Source organism: Leopardus geoffroyi, chromosome E2, assembly GCF_018350155.1.
Source record: "Leopardus geoffroyi isolate Oge1 chromosome E2, O.geoffroyi_Oge1_pat1.0, whole genome shotgun sequence".
In the NCBI taxonomy this organism is placed as follows: Eukaryota; Metazoa; Chordata; class Mammalia; order Carnivora; family Felidae; genus Leopardus; species Leopardus geoffroyi.
The window spans coordinates 15,866,925-15,881,111 of record NC_059335.1 but is presented as its reverse complement, the minus strand read 5'-3'; the positions used below and the strand labels follow the sequence as shown (position 1 = coordinate 15,881,111).

General features: G+C 45.8%; 1 protein-coding gene across 5 annotated transcripts in view; it reads left to right on the top strand.

Annotated features, from left to right (window-relative positions):
* The window catches only part of SIPA1L3 (signal induced proliferation associated 1 like 3), a 237,928-nt gene that overhangs the window by 44,836 nt on the left and 178,905 nt on the right, over positions 1-14,187 (top strand). The window contains exon 2 of one of the 5 annotated variants that reach the window (XM_045440892.1): positions 7,911-7,994. The exons of the other annotated variants lie outside the window; for them this stretch is intronic. The gene's annotated coding sequence lies outside the window, so the exon portion shown is untranslated. The remainder of the gene's footprint in view (positions 1-7,910; positions 7,995-14,187) is intronic. 5 annotated transcript variants of the gene reach the window in all.

The window sequence follows — 14,187 nt, the reverse complement described above, 5'->3', positions numbered from 1 at the left end:
GAGGGCTCAGGACTTTTCTATATCCCAGGGTTGAGGGCAGAGCCATTCCCACAAGGCCAGAGGAGCAAGCACAGTGGTTGCAAACATGGCTTCCCAAGGTGGACAGACCTGGGACTTAACACTGCTTACTGGGGAATTGGCCCTTCTGGGCCTCAGTTTCCTCTTTGCAGTATTAGTTTCCCGGGGCTGCCATAACCAAGTACTAGAGACCGGGTGGCTCAAACAGCAGAAATTAATTGTCCTGTTGTTCTAGAGGCTGCAAGTTAGAGGTAAAGGTGTCAACAGGGCTGATTCCTTTTGAGGCTCATGCGGAAGAATCTGTTCCATACCTTACTTCTAGCTTCTGGTGGTTTGCTGATAGTATTTGGCAATCCTTGGCTTCTGCTGCATCACCTTAATCTTTGCCTTTATCTTCACCTTGTGTTCTCTCTGTGTATGTCTGTGTCCAAATTTCCCCTTCTTGTAAGAACACTAGACATATTGGATTAGGGTTACACCCAGTGTAACCTCATTCTAACTTAACCAGCTACATCTGCAGCAACCCTATCTCCAAATAAGGTCAGATTCTAAAGTACTGAAGGTTAAGACTTCAACACATAAATTTGAGAGGGACATAATTCAACCTATCGCATTGGTCATACTGCCCATGCACCAGGGCTGTTGGGTTATTAGTTCATACCAATAAAGCACTTAGCTCCGTTCCTGTCACATAGTAATTGCTCAGTAATGTTAGTCTTATTGAGGGGCTTTGATGACCTCCTCTCTCGATGGGACCGTTGCCATACCTCCTAATTGACTCACTGCTTCTGTTCAAGCCTCTTCCGTTCCATTCTCCAGAGATAGAAATGAAGTCATATCATAGCCCGTTCGTAAACACTCCAGTGATTTCCCATTTCTAGCAGTCAGGATCTTAGGGCTACAGGGAACAGAAAACCCAGCCCAAACTGGTTTAAGGAAATTGAGAGATTATTGGCTTAACATAATTGAAGTCCAGGGGTAATCTGGTTTAGGTACAGCTTGATCCAGAGTTCAGATAATGTTATTACCAATACTGAGGTTTTTTTCTCCTTGATCTCTCAGATGGTTCCTCTGAGCTGTTTTTACTCATAACATTTAGGGCACCAAATGTGTGGGGTTTTTCCTCATACCAACCGATTCTCCAACTCTCCAGATGCCAACTGGGTATGTTGCCATTCAATTCATTTCTGACACTAACTACCCAGAGTTAGCACAGACCCTGCAGGTTAAGGGCTCAGTCCCACAAGACTGCCCCCACTTCAGACACCAGTAGAAAATTCCAGATTGCCACCTGTACTTCTAACCAACTGGCTGTAAATTGGGGTTCCAATAACCCCCTTCTCGGGTTTAATGATTTGCTGCTAGAATGGCTCACAGAACTTAGGAAGACACTTTCCTTACGTTTCCTGGTTTATTACAAAGGATGTGACGAAGGAACAGGCAAATGGAAGAGATGCATAGGACAAGATCCAGGGGAAGAGGCACAGGGCTTCCATGACCATTTCAGGCACACCACCTCCCATGTGTTCACCAACCTGGGACCTCTCCAAACCTGGTGTTGAGGGGCTTTTATGGAGGTTTCATTATGCAGGTACTGTTGATTAAATCACTGACCGGGGATGGTTAGCTCTATCTCCAACCCATCTCCCTTCCTGTAGGTTGAGGGATGGGTGGGACTGCCAGTTCCAACCCTTTCACCATGCCTTGATCTTTCTAGTGACCAGCCCCTTTCCCGAAGCTATCTAGGGGCCTCTCAGCCAAGAGTGGCTTTATTAGCATAAACGCAGGTGTGGTTGAAAGGGGCTTGTTAGGAATAACACAAGATGTTCCCATCACCCCTGTCATTCAAGAAATTCTAACGATTTTAGGGGCACCTGTGTGACTCAATCGGTTAAGCGTCCGACTGTGGCTCAGGTCATGATCTCGCAGTTCGTGAATTCGAGCCCTGCATCGGACAATGTGCTGACACCTCAGAGCCTAGAGCCTGCTTCACGTTCTGTGTCTCTGCCCCTCCCCTGCTTGTGCTCTTTGTCTCTCAAAAATAAACAAACATTAAAAAAGAAATTAAAAAATACATATATAAAAAAAGAAACGTTAAGGATTTTAGAAGCTTTGTGTCAGCAACCAGGGACAAAGACCAACTATATATTTATCACAGTTCTGGTCTCAAGTTGGTTGTTCTCTGATAGTTACAAGATGATTGCAACAAATCTCAGCCTCAGCCTTGAATTATGAGGCGCAAGTCCAGTGGAAAAAGAGAATGAAAGACCTTTTTCGTGGGACCTTCTCCAAAAGTTCCTAAATTCACTGTGTGTCGGCTTAGGTCACGTGCCGCAACCATTACCATTGCCACGACCGGGGGAAGACAGGATGCCTTCGTGGGCTTTGTTAGGCCGGGGTCAGGGCTGGAGCTCCCTGGATATCTATCTCGTGGCCTGAAAGTGGGGGCTGTCTGGACTCCCAAGTGAAAATAGGGTGCTTTGTAGGAAGAAGTCCTTGTTGTGGCCTACACGTGCACCATGATGCAGCCCCTGCCAGACTCGCTCACGGCGCAGCAGCCAGGCTTTCGTGTAGTTTCTCAAACAAGCCAAGCTGTTTTCCTACCTCAGAGCCTTGGTATGTGCTCTCCTCTGACCTTAAAATGCTCTCTGCCTGTTGGCTTTTCACCTGGCCTTGTCCTTCTTTGTTTATTTTTTTTAAGTTTCTTTATTTTGAGAGAGAGAGAGAAAGAGAGCACGCGTGCACACACATGAGCGTGAGCAGGGAAGGGGCAGAGACAAAGAGAATCCCAAGCAGGCTCAGTGCTGTCCACGCAAAGCCTGTCATGAGGTTTGATCACATGAACCGTGAGATCACCACCTAAACTGAAATCAGGAGTCAGCTGCTTAACTGACTGAGCCACTCAGGCACCCCTGGTCTTGTCCTTCTTATCCCTCAGATCACATCCTAAATGTCAAGTCTTCTAAAAGGCCCTCCTGGACCATCCTGAATCTAAACTAGGGCCCCTGTTATTCTCACCTGGCAAGCCTTCAGAGAAGTTATCGTATTTAATTATACATTATGTTTACCTTTACATGTTTAATGTCTGTCTTCCCCACAGGAAGGTCAAGCCCAGGCCTATTTATATTCCCTCCCATTGCGTCCCCGATACAGAATAGGTGCTCAAAAAAAACCAAAAAAACAAAAAGGTTTATTAAATGAATGTGGTTGAATTGGAATGGTTTACTCATTTAAAATTACTGCTAGCCTGTCACTGAACTGGAGCAGGGAATAATGACTAGCCAGAAGTATTAAAAACCTGAAGGGAAAGTTTTACTAGTTGATTAACTGAAATGCATGCTTCAGCCATATTTTTGTAGGCCTGTTGGCAGTAATGATGCCCAGAACTTCCTTTTAGAGTCTTGGGGCCAGTTGACCTCTCACCTACATCTCCTAACAATGAAAACTTCACGTTCACTGGAGTATGACAGTTAACACATGTTTTTAATTAGCCTGTTAGTCATCTTATATCTGAGGAGGCCAGGGAGTGGAAAGCTAAGGTCAAGTGTTTTGACCATGCTGCTTACACTTCAGAATCTCTGCGAGGAGATTCTTGTCAAGGATGGAAGCCTCGTTCCAGGTCACCCCCTTCTCTCCTAAAGCCACAGTCAGCCTCTTAGTGCAGAGTGAAGAGGTTGCCAATTTTCTTCCCTGGCAGAAGGCAGGTGTGGGAACGCTCAAGGATGTGGGGGTGTATCTTATGGAAGAGTTAATTTGGGCAGTCATCAGGTAAAGCAGAAATACTGTAGAGTGAGACCACCTTTAACCTTTCCTTAAGATGTCGAGCATTAGTAAAATAATAGATTTGGCTGCTGTAACAGACCCAGAATAGTAGTGGTGTAAATGAGAGAGCAGTTAATTTGTTGCTCATGAAACAGTTTGAGAGTGAGCAGCCCGGGGCTGACACGGCGGCTTCGCAGTGTTGGGGGCTTGCCAGTTTGTCACTCCCCATTCCCGGGATGTTGCCCTCATCTGCGTGGTCCAGGATGACTCCCCACCGTCATGGGCATTCCAGCCCAGGGGAAGGGAGGATGTGAGAGAAGACAGAGCCTCCTTTAGTCTTAAGGCAGGACATTTTTTTTTTTTTTTACCTAAAATTCATACAAAATTTACCCTTTTGAGTGTACAATTCAGTAGTTCTCAGTGTATTCACAAGGTTGTGCCCTATCATCACAATCAAATTGCAGAACGTGTTCATTACCCCCCAAAGAAACCCAGAACCTATTCACTCCCCCTTTCCCCCTCCTCCCAACCCCTGGCAACCACTAATCTACTTTCTGTCTCCATGGATTTGCCTATTCTGGACCTTTCATGTAAACTGAATAATGCAATATCGGGCCTTTGTGTCTGGCTTCTTTCACTCAGCATAATGATGGCCAGTACTTCATTTCTTTCTATGGCTGAGCATTCCTTTGTAGGGGTGTACCACATTTTGCTTCTCCATTCATCAGCTGATGGACCTTTGGATTATTTCCGCTTTTTGGCTCTTCTGAATGAAGTGTGAACTTTCACTTATGTATACATTTTTATGTGAACGTATTCTTCAGTTTTCTTAGATGTATACCTAAAAGTGGAATTGATGGGCCATGTGGTAACTATGTTTTAACTTTTTGAAGAACAAGGCAGAGGTTCTTAATGTTGGTGTGCCAGGGACTTTCTGACATCTACTTCTCAAAAGTGAAAGTAAAGAGGTCATCTCCCTCTACCCCTCTAAATTACTGGAGTTCAGTTCCTGAATTCTACCACGCTTCAAAGGGGTGACCAGAAGTCATACACACCTCTTCCACTCCCATCTCATTGGTCTGAATTTGGTCAGGTGACCAAATTGCTGCAAGGGAGGCTGGGAACTATAGTCTTCATTCACATCAGCCATGTGCCTGGCTAAATGTAGGAGTTCAGTTATTAAAGGGAAAGGGAGAATGGGTATTGGGAGAAGAAGTCAATATTACACTATACCCCATGCAGCCAGTTTCTTTCTGAGGTCTGTTCTTTCTTCTGAGAAGCACCTGCCAAAGGAGTTTGCCTTTAGAGGCCACGTTGTATGAAAAATGTGCTTTTTGAAACACTAGATGCTACTGAGAGGGGCAAGCTGCTCCATGATGAACTGAGCTTGCCTGAGGGAATAACATATGCTTGACTCTCATCTCACATTCACACCAGAACAAATGCTCATGAAGTGGAATAGTGGACATCTGTGCTATTTAAATTATTTGTCCTTTTTTAGGGGGTGAGAGGATTGAGGGGGTCAGGTGCATCATTGAATATGTGTGAGGTAAACATTTGATGCAACCTCTTTGTACCTTTTTGCTGTGCCATAGATGTGTGGTTGGCTTCTCAAATGACCAAATGTTGGTATTGTATTGGAATGCTTGATTCTAAGTGTCAGAACTCATCTTAGATCACCCAAGGCAGATGGGGACTGATTTATCAGCTCAGAATCCAAGAAAGTTAGCAACAAAGAGAGTGGGCAGCTTGGGTGTACAGAGGTAGGAAATTGCAGGACACGTATGGCCCATTGGCAAAGTGACCTCCCCATGGTCTTGGTTGTAGGGGTTGAAGAGCAGTGATACTGATGATAATAATGGTAACAGCTGGTCTTTATTGATCACTTACTGTATACCTGGCAGGGTGCATGGATGAATTCATTTTACAGCAACCTTGAGAGCTGGACCCTGCTGTGTCACCATTTTCCTGATGCACAGGGATTAATTGACCCGCTCAAGATCATGTTTGTTTATTTGTGGTAGAGGTAGGATTTGTCCCCAGAGGGTCCACCTGTGGCCTGTGCTTTTAATTTACCTTAGGAGGAAGGAGAGGGGGAAGGTAAAGTGCAGGAGTAGAGGCTCGAAATTGTGGACAGAAGAATGTGTGTTTACTTTCATGCCTTTGTTTCCCCAGTATTTATTTTTAACGATGACTTTTGAGTTTCCATAATTGTGCCATCGCAGTGGTACATCTCCCCCCTCCTTAGCGCCACCATGTAAAAGCTCAAGTGACTACTGATCTCTTTCTCTATCAATTCTAGGCCAGCCCTCAGCCTGGTTTCAGGTTTTAAGAGCCAATGTTTTACTGTCCTAGTTTTAAACATGAATTTTTAAAAAAAGCAGTTGATTTGTTACTAAGCACATATTTACGGCGCGCACCAGGTGCCGGGGACACACAGGTACATCATTAAGCAAGTCCTTGCCCTCATGAAATTGACGATCTGGAAGGGAGGCAGAGGATTTAGACACTAAACAAATAACTTCACAAACATTGATTGCCACCGTGATAAATACCATAAAGTGGAAATATAGGGAACTTGGAGGGCATATTAACGTGTGGAGCAAAGGGCCAGACCCAGGGGTCGGGGAAGGTGGCGAGGGGGCTTCGTGAGAAGGTGTGTGTCTGTGCAGAGCCCTGAGGCCGAGAGGGCAGCATCTGGGCAGAGGGGAAGCAGACCACCTCCAGGGTGAAGTTGAAAGGCCTAAGTACTGGTCGTAACCTGCCAACTCCCACTGGACTCTGAGGAGAATGCCTGCCGTCAAGGCTCCGCCCACCCCCTCCCCTCCCCCCCACCCCCCACCCCCTCAGCAAGTCGGTTTCCTCATCTTTAAGATGGGAGTGGCGACTTTGGTCATGGTGTCCATTGCATTGGTTCCTGTGAGGGGTAATTGAATATTGTAGACAAGACCTCTAGAGCTGCTCCAGGCATGCAGCAGGGGCTCTGTGGGTATTAAGTGATTAAACCTTTTATGTTGTGGGACTTAAAAACAGCTAATAGAAAACCAGAATCCAAGTTAGGAAAGTGCTTGACAGGTGGGCTACCAGACATGGTGTGGGGTGTGAGGCGCAACCACTGGATACCACCCCCCGGGAGGCATTCAGAAATGTGTGGAGCCGTTTGGTCTCACGGTAACATGGGGGCCAAGAATGTTAAATTTCCTGCGATGCAGAAGACTGATGTCGTAACGCGGGACTGCTCCACCCAAAGTGCCGGCAGTGGTCCTCTGGGGACGGCATCCACTAACGTAGCTCTTTTGCTCTCCCTCCTGCTCCTGTTGGATTTCCTTCCCTACATGGAAATATGGCTGCGTGTGTAGGTGCAGGCTGCCCGTGAATGCCCCGGCCACCAGTTCCACCTCCTACAACGTTCACAAGCTACCCCCACCCTGTGGCACTGGGAAGCAGTGCCGGCTCACTGGCAGGTGTGAAACCAAGTAAATAGTCCTGGTTTATCAGTCAGGGTTCTTGGGTTGCAGGCAATAGAAACCAGCCTGGACACGTGCACTAGAAGTAAGACTGGGGTCAGGCAGCCCTGGGGCATCTTGAGGCGGGTATTCGGGGCCACGTCTTCAGGGCTGTCCTGGCAGAGGAGGAGGCGGTGAGGTGGCAGTGAAGACCGTAGCTGGCGTGAATCCCAACCTCATTGCTGCTTCACAAGTTTCCCAGTCTTTCTGTGCCTCGGTTTGTCAGCTGAAAGGGATAAACGTAGAGTTCCTGCGAGGACCCTGTAAGGTGACACTTGGGACTTTTAAAACAGTGCTGAGTACAGAGTATGTGGCTAGATAAAAGCCACTATTTTTATTTTATTCCTGTTATTATTATCATTATTTTGTTATTTGTGTCGTGAGTACGTTATTAGTAGCATTAGTGTTATTTTTGTCAGCAGCTTGGAATTCACATTCCTGAGGAAGAGCAGCTCATTGGCCCAGCTTGGATCATGTGGCTGGGCAGGGCCTGTGATTCGCCATGCTGGCCGCCCACTGCCCTACCCCCAGGCCCCTGGTTATTTGCCTGTTTTGTGCCATGGCCTGTGCTGAGCACAGAGGACACAGAGGAGACAGTGGTAACACAAGGTATCTTCCTGACAGGTCTCAAAGTTCAGAGGGAAAGAGCTGGAGAATGAGGATCCTGGTTAAGACCAAGTGCCTAGAACAACACTTGGTCCTTAGGAGGTCAGTAAATAGTTCTTTTTTTGTTTTAAGTTTATTTATTTATTTATTTATTTATTTATTTATTTATTTATTTATTTATTTATTGAGAGAGTGAGAGAGAGAGAGGACCAGCGGGGGAGGGGCAGAGAGAGAGGGAGACAGAATCTGAAACAGGCTCCAGGCTCCAAGCTGTCAGCACAGAGCCTGACATGGGCTCGAACCCATGGACTGCAAGATCATGACCTGAGCCAAAGTCGGATGCTCAACTGACTCAGCCACGCAGGCACCCCCCCACCCCCAGTAAATAATTCTTGAATGAACAGACACACAGGAAAACGCAAGAAGTTTATGGGAGCACACAACCAAAGCATCTACTCTCTATAGCCACCACTGATTTTAAAAGAAGCTCATGGTTGCACCTGCAGCTTCCAGGTAAAGCGCAGAGGGGCATGTGCCTGCATGTTCTTGCACACAGTAGATGTTTAATAAATGGCCACTGAATGATCTCCTAGGTGCGTAGCCCTGCAGCCCACCCAGTGTGATGGTTGGGGAGAGACCCAGAATTGGGGAGCTGGCTGCCTTTTCTGTGGAACAGGATGTGTAGACGTGGCTCCAGGATGCATCTCTGTGGAATGCGGTTGCTAATACAAATGAACTTCCTCACGTCACAAGGCATCTATTATGTGAACAGTTGGATGACTCACTGTGGGCCTGGGCGGGCTCTCAAGGGGAGTTTCATAGCCGCAGTTACGTTTCAGGCTTCCCTTCAGAGAATGGCTTTTCTCCACAAAAAAAGACTCTTAATAAGAAAGATAATAATAGCTAGCACTTTCCAGGTGCCTGACACTGTTCAAAGGGATTAATCCATGGAATCCTCATTACATCCCATGAGGGCAGTATTAACATGATCCCCATGGCGCTGAGACTCAGGGAGGAAAAATACCTTTTGGGTTCCCAGCCAGTGAGGAAGAGAGTTGGTATTCTGGCCACGGTCTCTCACTCCAGAGCTTAGGCTCTTCACGCCAAACAGTCTCCTTTCTCTCCGTAGTACTGAGTTTAAAACGGTATTTCATTAATTTGCACACGGTACCTCAGTGAAAAATAAAATCAACTTTCTTCCTTCCCCTGAAGCAGTCACAGAAGCAGAAGCCGCCACTGTGGCCTGTCTCCTTTCAGAAAGTCTCTGTGTATGTACGACTACTGTATAAATGCTGGCCAGACTCTCATCAACACCGAGGGCAGCAGACCACAGTCCACGGGCCATATTTGGCTCCACTGCCTGTTTCTGTAGGACCCAGGCTTTTACACTTTTACATTTTTAACGGTTGAAAAAAAATCAAAAGAACATTTCATGACGTGTGAAATCACACGGCCTTTGGGCTTCCACATCCATGAATAAAGTTTTACTGAAACACAGCCAAGCTCCTTTGGTCATGTATGGTGTGTGGCTGCGTCCACACCGACAGCAGAGGTGAGCAGTTGCGACAGAGACCACATGGCCCCCAGACTTAAAGTATTTACTCTCTGGGGCTCTGCGCAAAGGGTTTACTGATCCTTGGACCACACGCTTTTCCTTCTTTCCTTCAATAGTGTGTCATAGAGCACTTTCCTTGCAAGGTGACTGTGTTCCCTTCCCCCTCACCCATTTGTTTCATGGAGACAGCTGGGCTGCAAATTGTGGGCCAAGCCCAGGTGTGCGGCAGGAGGTGGGTTGGTTGGTGCCTCCACTCACGCTCACCCTAAGCGTTTCTTGGGCACCAGCTGCGTGGCAGGCTCCCGGCTGGCAGCCACAGCAGGTCTGGGCCTGCGCTCAGGAATCCACAGGCATGTGGGGAAGTCAGACATTCTCAGGCAGTCCCACCCAAGGATGCGTTCCGGTGCCTTCTCCGACCCTCTCTGTCCATTACTCCTGCTTTGTTTTTACTTGTGACCCTTTTTAAAAATTAGGCCATGCATTTATATGCTTGAAAAGTCCACCTGTGTGTGTGTATGTGTGTGTGGACACACAGTGACAGGTCTTTCTCTGCTACTCCTTTTCCTGCTTGCCTTGTTCCTCCACCCCTTAAGCAATCATTTGTATTAGTTTTTGCATATCCTTCTAAAGTGTTTTAATGCAAATACTGATAATCTATTTTTATACCCCTTTTCCTTATACAAAATGTAGCAAACACCCTATCCTACACTTTGCAGTTTTTTGTTTCTTTTTTTAAATCTCTGTTTATCCAGTCCAGTGGTTGAACACTAGGAGTTAATTAGGGGAGAGAGAAAGGTGTGTATTGAGGAAGAGCATGTATTGAGAAAACAGCATGAACAGCATGTGTGGAGGTCCTGGGGAGTGTGGCTTCCTCCAAGTAGAGGGAGGGCCTGTGAGCTAAAGCAAAGGAGGAGGGCCCTGTTCTGTCTGCCAGGGCCTGAAGGTCGAGGGAGGAACTGTGGCCTTGATTCTAGGAGCACCTGGGTGTGAGGTTCTGCTCTGTTTCCTTACATGCCCTGCTTTTCTCTGTGGCCAAGTGCATGTGGCCTTTATCACGTGTGGCAAAGGAGAGGCCAAGAATGTCCTTGAGATCAGGTTATTGACTGTGGTTGATAATGAAAGAAAATTTCTCTTGTAAGCTCTTCCTAGGAGTTGTGATCTAGTATCTAGTGGTTTGCAGGCCTGTGCCTCTGGCCTCAAGGGTCCTTACTAATCATGAGACACAGGACAAGTCCATCACCTCTCGTCTTTTCGGTAGACACAGTCACGATGCCAACCACAGGGGTTTTTGGAGGCTGACACACACACCGTGCTCAGTTCCGAGGTTGCTACATAGTAAATGCTCAATATGTGGTAATGAGGGCTTCATTTATTTTTATAGGCTTGACTTGGGCTCACACTTAACATAGCTCACAATGAAGACTTTTGATTTGGGAGCCTGATCACCTGGATACTGATAACCCCTCTATGCCAGTTACTGTCTACGTTGGGCAAATAACGTAACCCCTGCGTCTTGGTTCTTTGCTGAGGAGGAAAGGAGTTAACATTTGTATTGCGCTTAAAATAGTGCATGCAAGTAGTGACATCAGTGGATGCCAGCTATTATTATTATTATTATTGTTGTTGTTGTTACTGCACACACTCTGCTTTCCGTCAGAGTCTCTACATTAGACTCTGGGGAACTTAATGTCAGTATAGCAGTGCCACCATCATTTCAGGGAAACAGTGCCCTTTGTTACCATTAAACCTCACCACTTCCAAAAAACACCCTTCTACAAATACCTGGAGCAAAGGATTGTCAAGAATGGTAATTCCACTAGACCTCTCTTTGTATGTCATGGGCCGTATAAAACCACGTGACTGCCCTTAACTGCAAGGACGGCTGGGAAATCTAGAATTTTCCTAATTGTCTCTCCCAGTAGAATAGCAATGCATTATCACAGGGGTGCTCCGTAAGTATTTGCAAGTCTAACCATCAGGAGGGGCTCTCCTCCCAGCATATGACACACGTCCACATTGTTGGGGTTGATTTGCAGAAAGTGACCCATGGACTGTGGCAGAACTCCTGGCCTCCAACCTGAAGTGCTGGAGGAAAGTTTGTGAGGGACACAGTTCTAAAGCCCCTTGAGTTGTATCCATCTAATCAGGGCAACAATTTTACCTCCTAGATCAAAGTCGAGAGGCAGGCTCTGGGGAAGAGTGACTAGAGCAGCTGGAGAAAGGCTGCAGAACCGGTTTTTTTTCCGTGCAGGTCTGTTTACCTACTTGCCTGTTTGCCTAGAGGACCATCCCATTGGCTCCTAGAGGCCTTCCAGGTCATCACCTCCCTTGGGCTGGGCCTCTTTTTGCAGATGGCTGGGCCCCCTTGGGCCAGGGAGTGCCTACTGTGTGTCAGGGCACTGTCCAGGGTGCTGGAGATAACAATAAGTAACACCGTGCACCGACCATGTGCCAGGCATTGCAGGTGCTTGGTTAACTCAGTTAACCCTCTCAGCAGCCCCAAGAGGTGGGTCTGCATTAGGCCCATTACAGACATGTGAAAAAGCAAGTCTTAATTAAAAAAAACAAAAAAACAAAAAACGGGGTTCCTGGGTGGCTCAGTTGTTTGGGTGTCTGACTCTTGGTTTCAGTTCAGGTAGTAATCTTACAATTTGTGGGATTGAGCCCCGTGTCAGGTGCTGTACTGACAGTGTGGAGCCTACTTGGAATTCTCACCTTCTCTGCCCCTCTCCAGCTTGAGCTCTTGTTCTCTCTCTCAAAATAAATAAACTTAAAAAAATCAAAATAAAACCCTTACTTTTCATAATGTTCATTTTTTTAAATTGAATATCTGGTATTTCAGAATAACATGCACCTTTTTATTGATGGCTTATTTTGTTAGCCTAATTTTTTTTTTTTAGTATTTATTTATTTATTTATTTATTTATTTATTTATTTATTTATTTATTTTGAGAGAAAGAGGGGGAGAGAGAGAGAGAGAGAGAATATGAATGAGCCAGGGAGGGGCAGAGAGAGAGGGGACGGAGGATCTGAATCTGGTTCTGTGCTGACAAGAGAGAGCCCAGTGCGGGACTAGAACTCCTGAAACATGAGATCATGACCTGAGCCGAAGTCGGATCCTTACCTAACTGAGCCACCCAGGTGCCCCTAGCCTGATTTTTTTTTTTTAATAGTGTTTGCTTTTCAGAGCACTTTCAGATTCATAGCACAATGGAGGATACCCCCTACCCATGCACGGTATGGGGGTGCATACTTACCCCACCCATGCATGGACCTCCCCTGTTAACATCATCCACCAAAGTGGTACATTATTACAATTGATGAACCTACAGAGACATGGCGTCATCACCCAGAGTTCATAGTTTACAGACTCTTGGGGTACATTCCGTGAGTTTGGACAAATGTATAATGACACATACCCACCATTGTAGTACCATACAGAGTAGTTTCACTGCCCTGAAAATCCTGTGTGCTCCACCAGTTCATCCTTTCCTCCTCCTAACCCCTGGCAATCATCAATCTCTTTGCTGCCTCCATTGTTTTGCCTTTCCCAGGATGTTGTATGATTGGAATAATATAGTATGTAGCCTTTCCAGATTGGCTTCTTTCACTTAGTAAATACACTTAAGGTTTCTCTATGTCTTTTTACGGCGTGAGTAATATTCCACTGTTTGGATGTACCAGAGTTTATCCGTTCATCTGCTGAAGGACGTCTTGGTTACTTCCAGCTTTTGGAAATTATGAATAAAGTTGCTATACACATCTCTGTGCAGGTTTTTACATGAACAGAAATTTCTAACTCCTTTGGGTAAATACCAAGGAGCATGATTGCTAGATCGAATGGTAAGAGTATGTTTACTTTTATAAGAAACCACCAAATAGTCTTCCAAAGTGGCTGTACCATTTTGCATTACCATTAGCAGTGAATGGGAGTTCCTGTTTTCCCACATCCTCACAAGCATTTGGTGTCAGTGTTCTGGATTTGGCCATTCTACTAGGTGTGTGGTGGTATCTCGCTGTTGTTGTTTCTAAGTAAGCTATTTGCTCATCATGGGACTTGAACTCATGACCCTGAGAGTCACATACTCTACTGATTGAGCTAACCAGGTGCCCCTCTTGTTTTAATTTGCATTTCCCTGTTGAATATAATGTGGAGCATCTTTTCGTATGCTTGTTTGTCATCTGTGTATCTTCTTTGGTGAAATGTCTGTTAAGATATTTGGCCCATTAAGGGCGCCTGGGTGGCTCGGTCAGTTAAGCATCCGACTTTGGTTCAGGTCGTGGTCTCACGGTTAGTGAGTTCGAGTCCCACGTCAGGCTCTTTGCTGACAGCTTGGAGCATGGAGCCTGCTTTGGATTCTGTGTCCCTCTCTCTCTGCCCCTCCCCGACTTGTGCTCTGTCTCTCTCTGTCTATCAAAAATAAATAAACGTAAAAAAATAAATTAAAAAAAGATATTTGGCCCATTTTTTAAATCTTTTGCAAATATTGTCTCATAATCTGTGGCTTGTCTTCTCATTCTCTTGACATTGTCTTTAACAGAGCAGAAGTTTTGAATTTTAGTGAAGCCCAGTTTCTCAACTCTTTTTTTTCATGGATTATGCCTTTGGTGTTGTATCTAAAAAATGATCACTATACCCAAGGTCATCTAGGTTTTCCCCTGTGTTATCTTCTAGGAGTTTTAGGAATTTTTGTTTTAATTTAAGTCTGTGAACGGTCCATTTTGCATTAACTTTTGCAA